Genomic DNA, 15,339 nt, shown 5'->3' on the forward strand with positions numbered 1-15,339 from the left:
AGGTAATCAGGGTTAGTTTTTTCTTCAAATAGTTTATTAAATCAATTTGTACCAGAAACATATGCACACACGGCACACATATATACACATATACATATATGGTTATACATAGTGAAGCTCTGAAATTACATGAACATACATAGTATTTATGTTAATACTTTTTTGAATATTATTTATAAGGACTATGCCTTTCTTGAAAGGATATCAAGATTTGAAAATCCAAAAATATAAAACAAGAATCTGTGGATTTTCACTTAAAAAGTCATTCTTGGGCCAGGTGTAGTGGCTCACGCCTATAATCCCAGCACTTTGGGAGGCTGAGGTGGGTGGATCACAAGTTCAAGAGATCGAAACCATCCTGGCCAAAATTTATAAACCCCATCTCTCCTAAAATACAAAAAAAAAAAAAAATTAGCTGGGTGTGGTGGTGCGTGTCTGTAGTCCCAGCTCCTCAGGAGGCTGAGGCAGGAGAATCACTTAAACCTGGGAGGTCGAGGTTGCAGTGAGCCGAGATCATGCCATTACACTTCAGCCTGGGCACAGAGCCAGACTCTGTCTCAAAAATAAATAAATAAATAAATAAAAAGTAATTCTTAATTTTAAAAGTATAGAATTATTTCTTCAACTAGAAGTTTTGTCTATTCAAATACTTGTCACACATCTGTATAAAAGGGCATTTATCCACAGGATTATTTATTCAGAAAACACAAAAGGTGAGTTGAAAGATATCATCAAAAAAGTCTCTATTTTAAAATACCCTTTGGAGCCATAAAATCATTATTTTCTCTAGAAAATAAAAAACTAAAAAAAATTTAGTTTTTTAGACCAAAAACTAAAGATCATTTTCAGGGGAATGGACCAACAGCAATGGACAGAGCCTGAATTCTCAGATTTCCCATAGCATCAGTGGACAGAGAAAACTTCCACTTTATGAAGCTGGATTAGAGCAAGTGTTAACAAAATAAAGTCTTCTACACATTAAAAAAATGTCTCATACTGGCTCATTAAGGGAGCAAGGGAATTACTAGAAATACCTCGGAAATTCTTTCCCACAAATACTGAACTTTCATTCTTTTTACAATGCGTGTCTGTCAACAATTATGAGAAGGAACAGTAAGACAAGGAAAACGAAGAAATTGTTGATTACAGGTTCTGTTAAATTTTATATTTTCAATGGTAGACATGATTTCTTATATGTTTATAATAATTGCACTTGGGTTGATTCCTAGAAACTTGGGAAAGTATAATCACATAGTTTATAGGTTTTACATTTACTTTTAGAAAGGCAAACCATCTCATGCATTCCTATAAGAAAAAATACCATTGTGAATTCTTGGGTTTATACTCCTAAAATACAAAAATGCTTTCTCAGGAAAAATGAATTACGATCAAAATTTTAAAAATCAGAGATGTAGAACTCAATCAGAAATTCCCTTCATAGGCTAGGGGAAGTGACCAAGGACAAATCAGAACACTGAGACTAAAAGTTTCAGGTACTGGTTGTGTCTTTAATGTTTCCCTGAAGCCCAAATCAGATTTAAGTAAGATCTTAGAGGTATGAGAGGTCTGCCTTGAATCCTAGAGCTTGGAAAGTCTCTGGGAAAAGACATGGAGAAAAGAAACACCTTGGCGAAAACCTAGATGACTATGGCCTAGTGACTGGGATATATTTGTAACAATGTAGAAAAGGCAAAAAACAACAAAATCTATGTACAGGTGATCGATGATTTAAAACATCGAAATAAACTTTATACCGTTGAAAACACACTTTACAAAAGCACTATGCCATGTAATTCAGATTCTGAGAGCTGTACACACTTAAAAGCAGAAAGTGTTTGCAGTACTACTTACAACAGCATCACCTAAAACACAGATCTTCAACCAACAGGTGATAAATGGCAGCACAAAGAAATTATCTAAAATGTATTCTCCCCTAAATTTGTTTTATAAAATCCTGCCTAGCACTGAAATTCATCAACTTCTGAAAAATAAGAATATGGAAATTCTCAGTTTCAAATGTCCAAGAAGAAATCTTATAACCATGGCTCAATGGCTTCCTTTGGTGACAAAAACAGGGTAAATCAACGTTACAGTTCATCAATATCACAAAATGGATTGTAGGTTGCATTTGCCAGGCCTTCTTTCACAGTGCCCTGGAGTTTATTTTCCTCTCTCTTATGGGTTCTTCTTTATTCTATCATTTGTTATCATTTATCATCTTAGGCAAGCTCCTTTACTTCTCTGAGCCTTAGTTTCATCATTAGTAATATAAAAATGGAAACATCTACCACTCAGATCTTCCTTCTTGGGACTTGAGTGTAACTCATCTTCTAAAACATGGAGTATCTCTTCCCCACGCACCTGGGAATTTACTACAGTTTCATGGTAATTATTTTTTCATGATTTGTCTTCAAATTCACAGTTTATCATGGACTTTTTTTCATCGTGTCTCCTTGAAAGACACAAAGGATGAATCTACCATTTCCTCTGTCTTGTTCTCCTGCATTTCCTGCTTTTCATGCCTAGAAACAAAAAGATTACACTCACATCATGAACATCCATACTAACAACATTATCCCATAAAATGTTATCAATCTGAAAATTTCTGATCTTGACTGTCACTCCATCTTCACTTTTAAAAAAGTTGTTTTTAAAGGAAAATTGCTATAAGATTTTAATTCACATCCATCAACATCCACCCCTCTATCCTTGCCCCTCAACTCCCATCAACTGCGCCGACCTAACTTGTGGTCTATGGGAAACACCCTTGACTTGCAGTCTGCATGCCTCGTTCAAGTTCTGATTCTACTCCTTAAGAGCTTTAGAAAAATCCCCCAAACTGGCTGGGCATGGTGGCTCACGCCTGTAATCCCAGCACTTTGGGAGGCCAAGTCGGGCAGATCACGAGGTCAGGAGTTCGAGACCATCCTGGCCAACATGGTGAAACCTTGATTCTACTAAAAATACAAAAACTAGCCGGGAGTGGTGGTGGGCACCTGTAATCCCAGCTACTCAGGAGGCTGAGGCAGGAGAATTGCTTGAACCTGGGAGGGGGAGGTTGCAGTGAGCCAAGATCGTGCCATTGCACTCCAGCCATTGCACTCCAGCCTGGGAGACAGAGTGAGACTCTGTCTCCAAAGAAAAGAAAGAAAGATCCCTTTAACCAGGGGTTCCCAAGCAGGTTCACTATCAGCATCATCTGGGCAGCTATTTAACTGTTAAAGCAGAATCTTGGAGGAGGTAGCGGAAGGCAGGAGAGTGAAGCACACACAAAAAATGCAAGGGTCTGTTTTATGAAAAGCTCTGCTAGATGGTGCAAATGAAGACTCTAGTTTGGGACCTATGTGCTGTAACTTCTTTTTAATTCTTTATTTATTTATTTAGAGATAGAATCCTGCTCTGTCACCCAGGCTAGAGTGCAGTGCGTGATCTCGGCTCACTACAACCTCCACCTCCTAGGTTCAAGCGATTCTCCTGCCTCAGCCCCCTGAGTAGCTGGGATTACAGGCCCGTGCCATCATGTCTAGCTAATTTTGGTATTTTTAGTAGAGACAGGGTTTCGCCATGTTGGCCAGGCTGGTCTTGAACTCCTGACCTCAAGTAATCCTCTCCCTTGACCCCCAAAAGTGCTGGGATTACAGGTGTGAGCCACCGTGCCCAGCCCTACGTGCCGTAACCTCTTGGTTTTGTTCCTAGCTTGTAAAATACTGAGTCTATTTTATGGTGATATTGTGAAAACTAAACAATGTATAGTATAGGAAAGGCCTTTATAAATGGGAAAACTGAATATAATACAAGGTAGTATGAATCAATATTTTGGTAAAGTTTAGAGTAAAATAAACTTATCAATCATTTCTGCAGCAACCATCACACACAGGATGTGATATAAACATATCAATACTGACCATCTTCTGAAATGCTCATAGTATAAACTCTCAGAGTGTACCAGAACACAATTTTAAAAACACATAAAGGAGTTTTGAAACTGAAAGACAAAATGTTTTCACAAGACTTTAGAATAACAAACTTCGAAATAATTTCACTCTTTCTGACTTCTTGAATTACATTAAGACTTTATTGTGGGAATCTGCTTCTCAAAGTCCCAGTGTTCTAGGAAACCAGAGAAACACTGGAAGACTTCGAAGCCAAACTAAAGAAAAGAAATGGATGTGCACATATTGGTATTGGTCTGCCTCCTTCCTATACCTAAGTTGTTTCCTGGAACCATAGTAATTGAGATGCTAAGGGAGGTTTACTAACTCAGTTCCCATTTTGTGCAATTTATATTGCAGGAGAATAAACTGTACTCTAATAGTCTGGAAAAATTATTTCAGGAAATGACTTTGGCCCTAGAGAGTATGTGATTCATTGTAATTTCCAGGGTAAAACATTCACCTACAATTTTTAATCCCTCAGAGGGCTTAATCTACTTATGTTAATGCAAGCAAAGGGGCTGGTAGAAAGGGATTCTTACTCTAAAATGATTGTAATTACCATTTTAGGGAGACCACGCGTTTAAGGTAATCTATCATAGATGTTTAATTTTCCTCTTTCATCAAAATAGAAACACTTGAAGTTTACTTTTTTACTCTTGGGAATGGGTGAGGAACAACTGAATAGGCTTGTAACCTGAATTTATAACCTACAATCCGGAGTTCAAGCTCACTAGTTCAACAGCACTTTGCTGTATCTGGCTCCGGTTCCTCTCTGGCCTCCTGGATGTCTTTTCTTAGAACACTCTTCACTCCGAATGGAACTAGTGCTCTTGTTTCCCCATGCACCAGGCTGTTCGAGGTCTCCATGTCATCACCCAGGCTCTTTCCTCTCCCTGGAAATTCCTTCAGTAAATTCTACTCACACTCCAAAATTCAGCTCAAGCATCCTCTCTCCAGGAAGGTTTCCTGGCCCCCAGACTAATTTAGCTGCTCCCCCTCCAGGATTCCCCACAATCCTGGGCTACCCTTTGCCTTAGCACTTATAACAACAGGCAAAAGTGATTTCCATGTCTCTCCACACACTAGATGCTAAGGTCCTGCGGGTAATGGTCCATTCCTTATCTGACTTCATGTTCACAGCACTTAGCTCAGGGGCTGGCACTTAATAGGCATCACAGATGTTGGTTGGTTGAAGGAATGAATGTAAATGAATGAATGATGTGATCTAAAGATGTGTGGCATGAAATCTCAAAGAATCAATTATGCCACTTGCCAATACTGCAATAACTGCATATTTTCCAATTTTTTGTGTAGCCAGATTTTTTTTCTTTTAAGTGGGAAAAGCTGAACTCAACTTCTCTGGTAAGCAAGTAGGCAATACAGGGAGTTACTTTGGGTGATTGTCCTTGTTCTTTGAAGAGTCATTTGAATTGTTTTTATATGTTAAGCAAATGTAAGCCAAGATTCTCTGCTTATAGAAAAGGTTATATATGCTTTTCTAATACCCTTGGGTATTCACAATTCTAAGAAGGGGTGAAGTGATTTGGACAAGGATCCCTGGGGTTTGGGACAACTTCTCAGTGGGCCAGAGTGTCCCCGAACAATGCTCAGGGGCAGGGAAGGACAAGGGCCTCCCTAAAATAAACCTTGAGGATAGAGAGGTACTAGAATTGTTAAATGGACCCAGCACTGAGCTATAGAGAAGAGCAACAGCAATCCTGAGTCAAGAGATGGTAGACGCTGGAACTGCTTCAACCCAGATTCAGGGCACATTTGCACTCTGGGCAAGTGGCTATGGGTGAACCAAAGTTGCTGGTGACTAACAGCTGTAACATTTGGGGACCCAGGCCTCCTTTTGGCATGGCGCTTCTCAATGGAGAACCTCTAGATCATCCTTACTGCTATGCTATTCCTGGGTCATATCTTCAAACCAGCATCAAGAACAAGGCAGCATAGTCATGACCCATCCCCTTATCTTCCATTTTCCCTCTTGTGTCAGAGGCTGTGGATTTGTTACAGCATTTTCCATTGCTGTTTTCCAGTATAGAGGTTGGAAAACCAAATATAGGACTTACTTCCCAGCTCTTTTGCAGGTGGGAGTGGCTATATGGCCCAGCTCTGGCCCAAGTGTGATACACAAGCAGAATCTTCCAGGCGACTTTTGATTAAGCTTTTGTTCTTCTTATAAAATGGAGGTATCAGGCACCCACCTCGCTCTTTCTTCTTGCCTTAAATACATGTTAGATACTTGAGCTTCAACAAGCATCTTGCAGAAGAGAAGAAACAAGCCATTACATTATGGATAGCGAAGCAAAGAGACAGAACCTAGGACATTGCTACCACCATGAAGCTGCTATATCTGGTGACTTCTTATGTAAATAAAGTAAAATATTTCACGTAAGTAAAATAAAACCTGACAAGTTACTGTTAGATTATCTGTTACATGCAGTTAAAGGATTCTGAACTGACACAGTTTTCACACCTGCAGTCATATGCATGCAGACACTAGTAGCCACAAATGGTATTTAGACACATTGGACAGGGGTTATCCCTTAGCAGGAAATCTGGTGGATTGTTAGTACAGAATGGTGTTCTTGAGCACTGCACTCCAGGACACCAAGGGGAGTTGTTCAGCCAAACAAAAAACACTCTAGGTATAATTATGTTAATTTTAAGTTCAGATTTGAAGAACAAAACTGCAGTCAAAAAAGCAACTATTGACTACATTAATGATCAAATGGGACAGATTTTTCTACAACCTCCCCCTTTTGATTTCAGCGTAAGCACTGAATGTGGACGAAATATTTAATACCACAAAGTGAAGAAAAAATGTTAATGCTAGATATGAAAATAAGTTTTAAAATATATTCTAGTGGTATCTTTACTTGATCTTAGTTGAAAAGGCTGAGGGACAATTGACTAACCTAAGTATCTTTGAATCCTAAAAATAAGAAGTGAAATATTCAGGTCGTATGGAAGCCAAATTGTTAACGGTAGTTACCACTTGTCTCCATAATTGGAGTTGGAGGGAAGTGGAACCAGGTATTTTGTTTTTGTTTGTTTATTTCTATATTGTTTAAATTTTATTATGAGAATGTATTACTTTACTTTATTAATTGGACAAAATTTCTAGTAAATGAACCAATCTTTAAGATGACATATATCCAATGCTTACTATGCATACTCCCATTTAACCTTCAATACCAGGTGGTAAGCAGCATTTTCACCACTGAGGAAACTAAGATTTAAGATTTTAAGTAACTTTACAATGTCACACAGCTAATAATTGGAAGAGTCAGGTCCAAAGATTCTTCAGCACGAATCTAAAGCCCATTCTCTCACCAATGTGCTACATTGGTTAGATCTCCCAGATGTTTCTGGATATGCAGGTTTCTCAATTCTGTCTACCGACATGAGAGTTTCTTTGAATGCTACTTTTGTTAGACTGTTTTTAAGAAAACTGTTCTCCAATAGCCTTTTCCCTCAGACTTTAAGTATCTTTAGAAACAGGAATAACCCTACCTTCTTATAATGTTTAAACAGCGACTTACTCAGTGTTCACATTTGTCAAGACCATCTGGGGCCGGTGTGACCTCAGAGTCCTCTCCTGGTAACTTTGGAGAAGTGATTCAGATGCAGCAGTCACTCTCAGTAAAATAAACCAGATATTCTGAAGGAGTTTCATAGCACGAAGAACTGGGTAGCTGGTTAGGTTGTATCTCTAACAAGAAAACAAGTTTAAATGTGAGGAAAATTAATTCTTCAAAAATAGCCTTCATAACTATATAAAATATCCACCCAAGAAACAGAAAATCCAGACTGCATTTAATGTCAGAGGAAATGAGTGCTTTATTTGATTAAAATAGTGATGTGCAATTTTGCCCACTATAAGTCAAGAAGCCAGTCTGGAATATTTCACAAGACTCCAGATTCTGCATTTGTTTTTTTATAGCTCTCAAGGCCTGTGTAAGGACTTGACCCTGGGTTATCCAAACTAAATCTTGGATAGGCTTCCACTAATAAATCTTAGTAAAAGAAAAAGGCTTAAGAGAATGTGAAATTACAGCCTACAACCATAAAGTGTTAAGAATATTAACTCTAAGGGGAGAGATTATTGAATTGTCTGATTATTCTATAATCTAGTCATGGGCCATTTAAATATTATTTAATGTATTTTATATATATTTTAAAATTTCAATGTAGAAGGATGTTATGGACAGGAAAGTCTTTACATGGTATTATCCCACTAAATGGATGTGAAGGAGACTCAGGTTTAATTCCAAATTTTTCCATTCATAAGCTATAGAATGCCTAGATTTTTATCTCAAGCTCAGGCTTGCATACCCAACTCCTTAACTCGATATCTCTAGGCATCATTTTGTTATTGATTTCTAGATTAATTGCACTGTGTTCAGAGAACATGTTGTACATGTTTTTAATCCTTTAACAATTATCAATACTTGCTTTATAGCCCAGTATATATTCCTTTTTATAAATGCCTTGTGCGTGTTTGGAAAGAATGTGTATTCTGCAATCACTGGGTGAAGTTAGGTCAAGTGTATTAATGACATTGTTTAACTCTTTGATAACTTCCCTTATTTTTTTTCTTTTGGCTCTATTACTTTGTACTTAAAAATCTAATATGATGGTGAATTTGTCTACTTCTATTAATTTTTGCTTCATGTAATTTGATACCATGTTATTAGGTGATCACAGATTTACAATGGTATAACTTACTGATGAATTGAATATTATCATTATAAAGAATCTATCTTTTTAATAATGATTTTGACTTAATATCTATTTCTTTGACAGTAAGGCTATCTGACCAGCTTTCTCTCACTTGCATGGTATGTATTTTTTTCCATTCAACCTTCCTGTATACTTAAGTTTGATATATATCTCTTATAAACTTCATATAGTTGATTTTTTAAATCCTGACAATCTTTTAATTGGAGCTTTTAGTCTGTTTGCAAGTATTTACTGACATTTCAGATTAAATTGTTGTCCTATTTTGTGCTGTTTATCCCACCTGTTCTATGTTTCATTCATTTTCTTTTCCTGCCTTCTTTTGGCTGGTCATTTTTTTTTTTTTTTTTTTTTTTGTAGGGACAATTTTTTTTTTTTTCTTCTCATAGTTTGAAAATTTTCAATTCTCTTAGTGTTTACCCTAGAAATCACAAAATGCATACTTATTGAAACACAAAATTAATCAGTAACTATCCTTTTCCCAAGGAATGTAGAACGCATGAACTCTATTGATTCCTTTTCCTGCTTATATATTGTCATTGTGTGTTATTTTCATTGTTGACTTTTTAAAACTCCACAGGACATTGTTTTATGCACTCAATTCTCATTCAGATTTACCCATGTATTTGCCATTTTGTTCCTCATTCCTTTTTGCCTCTCTTCCCTTCCATCTGGGATCATTTTCCTTCCCCATGAAGAATATATCCTGAATCTCCTATTTTGCAGATGGCAGCTCTGTTTTTGCTACTCTGAAATGTCCTGATCTTACTTTCTTTTTTAAAGAAATATTTTCACGGATATAAAATTCTAGGTTAGCAATTATTTTTCTTTGTTTACTGAATATATCATTCTACTGGTTTCTAACTCAGTTGTTGTCTGACACTACTTTGAATGCAATGTCATTTTTTTCGTAGCACATTTTAAGGTTTCTCTGCTTTTGGTATTCTGTAGATTCACTGTGTATGTAGGATAAATTTGTTTTTATTTAATCTGTTTAAGAATTTATAAGCTTCTGAATTTGTGAATTGATGTCTTTCTTCATTCTGGAAAATTCTGTTAATTGTTCTTTCATTTGGCTTCTTTTTCATAGTTTTCACCCTTCGTCTCTCTGTAGTACATTCTGAGTGATTTTTTATGATCTTCCAACTACCTTTCTCTTTTCAGCTGTGTCTAGTTTAAATTTTTTAGTTACGGGTTTTTGTTTTGTTTTGTTTTTGAGACGGAATCTCACTCTGTCGCCCAGGCTGGAGTACAGTGGTGCGATTTCGACTCACTGCAACCTCAGCTTCCCAGGTTCAAGCAATTCTCCTGCCTCAGCCTCCCGGGTAGCTGGGATTACAGGCATGTGCCACCACGCCTGGTAATGTTTTTGTATTTTTAGTAGAGATGGGGTTTCACCATATTGGCCAGGCTGTTCTCTAACTCCTGACCTTGTGATTCTCCCCACTTGGCCTCCCAAAGTACTGGGATTACAGGCATGAGCCACTGCACCTGGCCAAGTTATGGTATTTTTTTTTATTTCTAGAAATTTTCTTTCTTTCTCACATTGGTTCTGTTGTCTTTTGATTGCCTATTTCCTGAAGATATGTTTAAGCTTGCCTTTTATTTCTTGAAACATAGTAAGCACAATTAATATGTCTAATCATGTTCATATCTGAAGTCTTTGTTTGGCTTTTAATTCTTGCTAGTTTTCAGTATGCTTGGTTTTTCCTTGTGTGCTTACTTAATTTTGACTATATGTAAACCACTGCCCTTGAAAAAGTTATCTTGGTCAATACTTGGAGGCCTGCTATGAAGTGGGTAGCTTTCCCCAGAGAGAATGTGTTTGCTTTTGCCAAGTTTCTAGTTCAAGGACCTGTTTGGGACCATTTTAAACTAATAATCACTGGAGAGTTTTTGGACCACATAGGTTATGGCAATTTGGTTTGCAAATCTCAAGGGCTCCAAGTATATCCAGAACTTGGATATAGTTCCAAGTTTTCAGAGAGGGTTTGGCTTTTTGCTTCTCAGTATCAAAACATCTTCTTTTGTCGTATTTGACTATGTGGAGATGGAGAAGATTTTTTTCTTTTAAGTTCACCTTTTCCTCACAGGCTCTATGGAGTTCCAACCTTCCATGCTGGTTGGACTTTTAACTTTGGTTCCCACAGCAAAGCTGAAGTTTGGGGCTAGGGACATTTGCCGGGGTATGGGACAGGCAGTCACCCACGCCCACACTCCATGCACCTCCTGGGCCAGGCTGGACCAGTTCCGGCCCCAGGGTGAACTTGGAAATCTCACCACAGGCACCTTACAGAGGTGGGCGTGGGGAGACTACTCTTGCTCACCTGAGGCAGAAGCGGTTCACGGGCTCCTGGGAGGATTTAGAACTTTCTATACAACGAAATCCTTCCTTCGTCATCTTCAGGCCAATGGAGACACTTGGCAGTTAAAGAAACTTGACTGTGTTTTTATTTTTATATTTATTTTTTGTTTTTCATTTTAAACAAGAAGTTTATTTAAACAACCCCATGCTTGGCTTTAAGGGAGAACTCTCCAGGATGTTTTCAGAGTCTTTCATCCCTACTTCAAGACAGATTGCCCTACATGTTGACAGCTAGTATAAAGAAGTTATAAAATGTACTTGGATTTAAATGAGAACTGAAAAAGGCCAGGCGCAGTAGCTCATGCCTGTAATCCCAGCACTTTGGGAGGCTGAGGCGGGTGGATCATGAGGTCAGGAGATCAAGACCATCCTGGCTAACATGGTGAAACCCTGTCTTTACTAAAATTACAAAAAAATTAGCCGGGTGTGGTGGTGGGTGCCTATAGTCCCAGCTACTCGGGAGGCTGAGGCAGGAGAATGGGGTGAACCCGGGAGGTTGAGGTTGCAGTGAGCCGAGATTGCACCACTGCACTCCAGCCCGGGTGACAGAGCGAGACTCCATCTCAAAAATAAAATAAAATTAAAATTAAAAAAATAAGTGAAAAAGATTAAAATTCTCCAGCCTATCAATGTATTTAATAATTTTCTGTTCTTTTTTTTGTTTTTGGTAAAACAGAGCAAAATGCCAGGTGCAGTAGCTCATGCCTGTAATCCCAGCACTTTGGGAGGCTGAGGTGGGCGGATCACGAGGTTAGGAATTCAAGACCAGCCTGGCCAACATGGTGAAACCCCATCTCCACTAAAAATACAAAAATTAGCCAGGCATGGTGGCAGGTGCCTGTAATCCCAGCTACTCAGGAGGCTGAGGCAGGAGAATCGCTTGAAACCAGAAGGTGGGGGTTGCAGTGAGCCAAGATTGTGCCATTGCACTCCGGCCTGGGTGAAAAAGTGAAACTCTATCTCAAAACAAAAAACAAAAAACAAAAAATTCCAGAGCAAAATAACTTACTAAAATATAAATACAAGAGCAGAGTAAGTTAGCTTACATGGACAAATGCTTTAGGAAAAAATACTTAAAAGCGTGTCCTTTAATTCTCTGGTTTCCTGCTTTTACTTACATTTTGGCCCAGTAATTTTTTGGTCTCTTGTCAGTCAGTCCCTCAATCGTTTGAATAAAGATTTTAAAAAATTATCTAGCATTCTAAATTGTTTTAAGTAACAGGGTTGATCACAAATAACCTGAAAGCTTGCTCCCTTATTTCCTTTTTAGGTTTTATTTAAGTTTACCTTATTAGTGAGGCCTTCCTTATCCACACTTCATTTTTAGAATCTCCTATACCTCTCCTTACCCTCCTTTGTCTTATTTTTTTTCACAGCCATTATCATCTGTGTATCAACTGTATATTTACTTATTTTCCATCTCACCTGCACTAGAATATAAGTTCCATGAAGAAAGGGGCTGTTTCATTCACATTTCCAGAAACAGTGCCTGGCAGACAATAAACAGTATTTGTTGAATCAATGAAGAAAAGCTCTCCACTAAGCTCCAGACCAAAGTATCCAACTGTCAACTTGAAATCAAACAGGTTTTTCACTCTTAATATAGACAAAATTAAACTTTTGATTTTCTGTTCACCCCTAACACCACCCCAGCTTCCCTTTTCCTCATTTCAGTAAATAGCACCACATTCTTTCAGTTATTAATATCAGAAACTTGAGTAATTTGTAGTTCTTCCCTTTCCCTCAAAACCTAGATCCAATCCATCATCAAGGTCTATAGGTCAAACCTCCAAAATACAGCTCAAATCCATCCTCATCTCTCCATCTCCATGGCCACTCCTTATGGCAACTGGAATATTCTTCTGAAGTTTTGCATCCCATCATATTGCTCCCCTGCTTCTTGGTGCACTTAAATGCCTTACCATCCATGTCTTCCAAAACCCTGTGTAATGCTGCCTCTTCCTAGCTCTCCAGCCTTATCTCTTTACTGCCCCCTTGCCCATTAGACTCCAGCCATATTGGTTCTATTCCATTCTTTAAATAACCCAAAATCTTTCCTGAGTCTTCCAGATGCTATTCCTCTATCCAGAATGCTCTTTATTCTGATCTAGGGTGGCTATCTCATCCTTTAAGTCTTAGCTCAAATATCACTTCATTAGGGAGGACTCACCTCACCATTGTACTTAAGTAGGTGGTCGTCTGATCATAATCATTCTGTATCACTTCCCTCTATATATCCTTCATTGCATCATTGCAATTTGAATTATATACTCATCAGTTTGGGGAATTCTTGAACAGGAGAGATTTTCTGTACTTCTAGTGAGAGTGGATTTCTGCTTGGTTATTGGTACAGGATCCTGGGCCCACAAGACTTTCTGCCTTTCTCAAGGGCAAAAGATTTTTGCTTTTATATCTCCTTCAAGAGCAGTGGATCTCTGCCTGGGCCATAAGGGCAGGAAGGTGGGCCATAAGGGCAGGAAGGTTTGCCATCTCTCCCCCAGTGGCTTTGCTTTGTACAAGAGAAAGGTCTGAGGAAGCGGGCAGTGTTCCACGCCTGTCAGCCCATCATTTCATGCATGCCTGTGTTACTGAGGTGTCTCTTCTCATCAGTCTCTTGCCCCATTCTTTCTCATCAGCATGCAGTGGAGGCTTGTGGAAAGTGATTGTGAACCTCTGTCATGTCAGGGGACCTATTTTAAACTGATATCGATTACACAGTTGGCCTTTAAAGAATTCCTTAACATTTAATGATTTCTGTCAGTAGACAATTCTCCACAGGTCTCTCACATTTCTGCATGATTGCATGGAAAGGTACTGCCTGCCTTTTTTCTGGACTACCTTTTCAAGGATATTTATATAAAGAACAGCCTGGAAAGACCGACACAGATACCATCTCTCCAGACAGTATCTCCCTCTAGAAGAAGGAAAAGTTTGATTACTGTCCAGTATAATAAAGATCTATTCCTCCAGAGCAAAGGGTAAGCATGCTAAATATCCATTATAACGTTATTTGGTTCCCTAAACTCAGGGTTCCTTCTGTTATGCAATCCACTGTGTGTGCAGGTATCACCTGGGCCTCTTCTGATAACACTGTGGGGATGCTGACACTGACTAATGCTACTGGTGTAATAAAGTCATTTGTTTCCAATTCAGGAATCTGAGGCAAACTAACTTGCAAGGAGTGTAAGTACGTAGACTCTTCTAAATTCTTTATAATTTATTCTCACTTGCTTTAATAGCAGCCTCCTATTCTCTGATGAAAGCAAAACAGTTCATATATCCTGTTTCTCTTTGAAGGGGGGCTTGTCACTCTTTGAAAACCAGTTCCTTTGGCTACTTTCTCTGATGGATATAAGAAAATTTATCACTTTTTGTTTTTAGGATAGGAGTAACATTCTCTTGCAGCTTTCTACATCTTAGGTGGAAGTGAAAATCCCAGTGTATCTATTTGATTACTTATTACTGAAATAGACACTGATTTGCAAACTCTTGTTGTTCACCTTACACATATTAGTTTTTAAAGAAGCATAGGCGTAAGTGAGGAACTCTAGGAATTTTGAAAAACAGCTCATGAAATATTTCATCACAAGGGCTGGAAACAATGGACCAAGGATATTTATATTCTAGCACAGGTGAGGCAGGAGAGGGTGAAATAATATGACTCATGAGAGATGAAATGGTATACAAAATGTAAATATGCACTGGCAACCAACCCTACTAGAGGACCAGGAGAACATACAGAAAAGCTGTAACCACTGAGAGTAAAGAGAGGGCTTTTGGAGCTCTCAAAAATGGGTAAGAGGTAGCAGAAAGATCTGAAAAGGATACAGAGGATGGTAGAAGAACAGCAAGCAGTGTTTTGAGGATTCATGGGTTTTCTATTTCTTCATTTTTTTTCCTCCTCTGCATTCATTCTCTTTTTCTGGTAAACAGAATTTGGATTTCTTTTGTGAGATTTACCCCTTCTGCATTTGAAAGTACTGTTAGGACCACCAATTAAAGTGACTAGTGGTCCCCAACCCAACTTTCCCAGGACTCCCTGAGTCATAAAAGATAGTATATCTGTTGGAACTGATTCTTCACTGAGTTGTTAGTTCCTATTACATAGAACAGACTTAGTTCCTATCCTTTCAAAGCCTAGTTTAATTTTTCTTCTCTGTGAATTATCCAATATTCTCATTTTGCTTAAGTGAGCCAAGGTTGAATTTCTGTTGCTTGTAACCAAAGAAATCCAACTGATAGAGGGAGAGTGGTCCAAGAGAGGGCACAGTAGAGACTCAAGAAGGCTTG

General features: G+C 38.3%; 1 long non-coding RNA gene across 1 annotated transcript; it reads right to left on the minus strand.

Annotated features, from left to right (window-relative positions):
• Positions 1 to 752: 752 nt before the first annotated feature.
• On the minus strand, positions 753 to 7,649 carry LOC108513692 (uncharacterized). The gene is made up of 3 exons (XR_001880984.1): positions 7,487 to 7,649; positions 6,011 to 6,201; positions 753 to 2,522 (listed from the first exon to the last, which is right to left on the minus strand). It is a non-coding gene; the product is annotated as an uncharacterized LOC108513692 (long non-coding RNA).
• Between the last annotated feature and the right edge of the window lie 7,690 nt (positions 7,650 to 15,339).

This window comes from Rhinopithecus bieti, unplaced genomic scaffold (assembly GCF_001698545.2).
Source record: "Rhinopithecus bieti isolate Rb0 unplaced genomic scaffold, ASM169854v2 scaffold_29928, whole genome shotgun sequence".
Taxonomy (NCBI): Eukaryota; Metazoa; Chordata; class Mammalia; order Primates; family Cercopithecidae; genus Rhinopithecus; species Rhinopithecus bieti.